Consider the following 5000-nt stretch of genomic DNA (forward strand, 5'->3'; position numbering starts at 1 on the left):
ACGGCCTCACGGCCGATGGGCGTCGTACGGCTCCACACCGGAGCGGACAGGCAGTCGGGCGAAAGTCATTCAAAACCGGCGCCAGGCGCCAGGTGCCGCAGGCCAGCCGCTCCAGCGCTTCAGCGCTCGTACCACACAACATTGCCGTTAGTTTTGAGACGAACGCGTGGTTCCGCACGCGGCGCACGGCTACTGCGAGCCGTACAGGTAGCTGCGTGTTGCGCGACACGACACGCACATCGAAAGACATGCAGTCTAGTCGGTAATGATCCTTCCGCAGGTTCACCTACGGAAACCTTGTTACGACTTTTACTTCCTCTAAATGATCAAGTTTGGTCATCTTTCCGGTAGCATCGGCAACGACAGAGTCAATGCCGCGTACCAGTCCGAAGACCTCACTAAATCATTCAATCGGTAGTAGCGACGGGCGGTGTGTACAAAGGGCAGGGACGTAATCAACGCGAGCTTATGACTCGCGCTTACTGGGAATTCCTCGTTCATGGGGAACAATTGCAAGCCCCAATCCCTAGCACGAAGGAGGTTCAGCGGGTTACCCCGACCTTTCGGCCTAGGAAGACACGCTGATTCCTTCAGTGTAGCGCGCGTGCGGCCCAGAACATCTAAGGGCATCACAGACCTGTTATTGCTCAATCTCGTGCGGCTAGAAGCCGCCTGTCCCTCTAAGAAGAAAAGTAATCGCTGACAGCACGAAGGATGTCACGCGACTAGTTAGCAGGCTAGAGTCTCGTTCGTTATCGGAATTAACCAGACAAATCGCTCCACCAACTAAGAACGGCCATGCACCACCACCCACCGAATCAAGAAAGAGCTATCAATCTGTCAATCCTTCCGGTGTCCGGGCCTGGTGAGGTTTCCCGTGTTGAGTCAAATTAAGCCGCAGGCTCCACTCCTGGTGGTGCCCTTCCGTCAATTCCTTTAAGTTTCAGCTTTGCAACCATACTTCCCCCGGAACCCAAAAGCTTTGGTTTCCCGGAGGCTGCCCGCCGAGTCATCGGAGGAACTGCGGCGGATCGCTGGCTGGCATCGTTTATGGTTAGAACTAGGGCGGTATCTGATCGCCTTCGAACCTCTAACTTTCGTTCTTGATTAATGAAAACATACTTGGCAAATGCTTTCGCTTCTGTTCGTCTTGCGACGATCCAAGAATTTCACCTCTAACGTCGCAATACGAATGCCCCCGCCTGTCCCTATTAATCATTACCTCGGGTTCCGAAAACCAACAAAATAGAACCGAGGTCCTATTCCATTATTCCATGCACACAGTATTCAGGCGGGCTTGCCTGCTTTAAGCACTCTAATTTGTTCAAAGTAAACGTGCCGGCCCACCGAGACACTCAATAAAGAGCACCCTGGTAGGATTTCAACGGGGTCCGCCTCGGGACGCACGAGCACGCACGAGGCGGTCGCACGCCTTCGGCTCGCCCCACCAGCAGGACGTCCCACGATACATGCCAGTTAAACACCGACGGGCGGTGAACCAACAGCGTGGGACACAAATCCAACTACGAGCTTTTTAACCGCAACAACTTTAATATACGCTATTGGAGCTGGAATTACCGCGGCTGCTGGCACCAGACTTGCCCTCCAATAGATACTCGTTAAAGGATTTAAAGTGTACTCATTCCGATTACGGGGCCTCGGATGAGTCCCGTATCGTTATTTTTCGTCACTACCTCCCCGTGCCGGGAGTGGGTAATTTGCGCGCCTGCTGCCTTCCTTGGATGTGGTAGCCGTTTCTCAGGCTCCCTCTCCGGAATCGAACCCTGATTCCCCGTTACCCGTTACAACCATGGTAGGCGCAGAACCTACCATCGACAGTTGATAAGGCAGACATTTGAAAGATGCGTCGCCGGTACGAGGACCGTGCGATCAGCCCAAAGTTATTCAGAGTCACCAAGGCAAACGGACCGGACGAGCCGACCGATTGGTTTTGATCTAATAAAAGCGTCCCTTCCATCTCTGGTCGGGACTCTGTTTGCATGTATTAGCTCTAGAATTACCACAGTTATCCAAGTAACGTGGGTACGATCTAAGGAACCATAACTGATTTAATGAGCCATTCGCGGTTTCACCTTAATGCGGCTTGTACTGAGACATGCATGGCTTAATCTTTGAGACAAGCATATGACTACTGGCAGGATCAACCAGTGAGCTGCGTCAACTAGAGCTGAGCAGCCGGCCGCCCGGGAGTGTGTCCCGGGGGCCCGCGCGAACACGCAAGCGTCCGCTCAATTATTCTGCAAACAGGAGGAGGCTGAGCTCCCCTGCACAACACACCTCGAAACCCTCTCATGTCCCGGCGGCGCGCAGCGCCGTCCTAAGTACTTGGTCGGGTTCGAGAGAGGCGCAATCGCCCGGAGTTAGGCGAGTAGACGCTTTAGGTGCGACCACCCGTGCTCCCAACTGAGCTTGCCGCTGCCGACAGAGGCCCGGGAGCGTGCTGTCGTGGCATTGCCGGCGGGAGACAACACGCGCCACCTACGGTGACCGGCAGCTCCAACGCCAGCGCCACAGAAGGACAAAAGCCCCACTTGGGTGCCGAAGCGAACTCTCCCAGCACAGCGCACGCGCCAACACGTCCGCACAGCTGCGATACAAACCACCTGCGAGAACCGCTGGGGCGACCGAGCAGCAGACGGCGTCGCGGCGCCGAGCGCCGGGCGGCGGCGCATCCTCAGCGCACACAGTCCTCAATCGGACCAGCACACTGCAGATGGCCACCGCGCTTCGCACCGGGCCCGCGAGGACCTACTTTGGCCGCAAGGCGCCGCGAGCAGGGGGCGCCGGCGCGCAGCTGCGCCGCCTGCCGCGTCCGTCGGCCGGCGCGCCTGCCACTGGCCGCCCCCACCAGCCGGCTGTAGCGCGTGCGCCCACGCACCGCGCTGCCAGCACGCCGGGCGGCCCCCCCTCACCGGCCGGGGACGGTCCCACCCAGCCACCGCCGCGTATCGCCTCACACCCAGATCCCCTTTCACGTTCGTGGGCATGGTGGGTCCCCTTTCACGTTCGTGGGCATGGTGGGTATCCATGAAACAACCGGTTAATAGCTCGACCGATCGTCGCCAACACTGATTCACCTCTAGCGAGAACAACCGCACCACAACGGGTTACCAGTTGTTCATTTGCGTAACGTCACCAGCAAACGTAGACGTCCATCGCCATTTGCAACGAGTATTGCATGCCTGTGTCAGGTGTCACAACACACTACGTCTGCCCACATAGACGCAACAACATGTGCACGCCTAGAGAACACGTGGAAGGTAGCCCCCGTACGTATGCGGTGTCCATTGCGCGAACGACTGTCAGCCGGCCTCTGCAGCATGTCGCAGATGTGGAACGCGGTGCAACATGCTATCACAGTGTGTGAGAAGAGACGACTACGTCCGAATACACGCTCCACTACATCAACAGACTGCTCATGCTGATCGCCATCCAGGGCGTCCGTTCCTCCCACACGTCTGAATGGCGTACCACACTGCAATCCAGCTCCTAAAGGGAGACGACACGTAGCTGCGTCCACAATATTTGGACTGTATGGTCCGCCGTTGCTAGGCGCAGTCGTCGTACGGTCACACATGTGCCACGATGTATCATTCAGTACATACGGACCAATGTGCAGCACAGTTTGTGGGTTTTGCGTACATCCGCGGACAGGTGACAGGCCGTACCACAACGTAGGCTGAGTACGTCGGCATGCGAAGGGCATTGAACATGCAAACTTCTCAACGACCAGCTTGCGAAGGCAGGGGGGAAGGGGGGGGGCATGTACGTCCTGCTGCTATCCACATTACAGTGTATAGCAGGAGCATGTGGAAAGTCAGCAACACTTGCAAGGTGTTTAACATGACGCGATACACAGGGGACCGGGCAGTGCGAATAGCGAACTATATTGCGAGGGTTGCGGTTAGGCAACACTACACTAATTTAACGAGTTGCATAACAATTACAGAGCAGGTTCAGCGACAACGTGCGTCAGGTTAAGGCGCAATATAGGTTAGGTTGAGGCGCAATATGGGTTACGTTAAGGCACAAATTAGGTTACGTTAAGGCACAAATTAGGTTACGTTAAGGCACAAATTGGGTTACGTTAAGGCACAAATTGGGTTACGTTAAGGCACAAATTGGGTTACGTTAAGGCACAACATGGGTTACGTTAAGGCACAACATGGGTTACGTTAAGGCACAACATGGGTTACGTTAAGGCACAACATGGGTTACGTTAAGGCACAACATGGGTTACGTTAAGGCACAACATGGGTTACGTTAAGGCACAACATGGGTTACGTTAAGGCACAACATGGGTTACGTTAAGGCACAACATGGGTTACGTTAAGGCACAACATGGGTTACGTTAAGGCACAACATGGGTTACGTTAAGGCACAACATGGGTTAGGTTAAGGCACAACATGGGTTAGGTTAAGGCACAACATGGGTTAGGTTAAGGCACAACATGGGTTAGGTTAAGGCACAACGTAAGTTAGGTTAAGGCACAACGTAAGTTAGGTTAAGGCACAACGTAAGTTAGGTTAAGGCACAACGTAGGTTAGGTTAAGGCACAACGTAGGTTAGGTTAAGGCACAACGTAGGTTAGGTTAAGGCACAACGTAGGTTAGGTTAAGGCACAACGTAGGTTAGGTTAAGGCACAACGTAGGTTAGGTTAAGGCACAACGTAGGTTAGGTTAAGGCACAACGTAGGTTAGGTTAAGGCACAACGTAGGTTAGGTTAAGGCACAACGTAGGTTAGGTTAAGGCACAACGTAGGTTAGGTTAAGGCACAACGTAGGTTAGGTTAAGGCACAACGTAGGTTAGGTTAAGGCACAACGTAGGTTAGGTTAAGGCACAACGTAGGTTAGGTTAAGGCACAACGTAGGTTAGGTTAAGGCACAACGTAGGTTAGGTTAAGGCACAACGTAGGTTAGGTTAAGGCACAACGTAGGTTAGGTTAAGGCACAACGTAGGTTAGGTTAAGGCACAAC

At 54.2% G+C, this 5000-nt stretch overlaps 1 non-coding gene across 1 annotated transcript; it reads right to left on the reverse strand.

Annotated features, from left to right (window-relative positions):
- Positions 1–263: 263 nt before the first annotated feature.
- LOC126439668 (small subunit ribosomal RNA) lies at positions 264–2172 on the reverse strand. The gene has a single exon (XR_007581303.1). It is a non-coding gene; the product is annotated as a small subunit ribosomal RNA (ribosomal RNA).
- Between the last annotated feature and the right edge of the window lie 2828 nt (positions 2173–5000).

Source organism: Schistocerca serialis, unplaced genomic scaffold, assembly GCF_023864345.2.
Source record: "Schistocerca serialis cubense isolate TAMUIC-IGC-003099 unplaced genomic scaffold, iqSchSeri2.2 HiC_scaffold_133, whole genome shotgun sequence".
Taxonomy (NCBI): Eukaryota; Metazoa; Arthropoda; class Insecta; order Orthoptera; family Acrididae; genus Schistocerca; species Schistocerca serialis.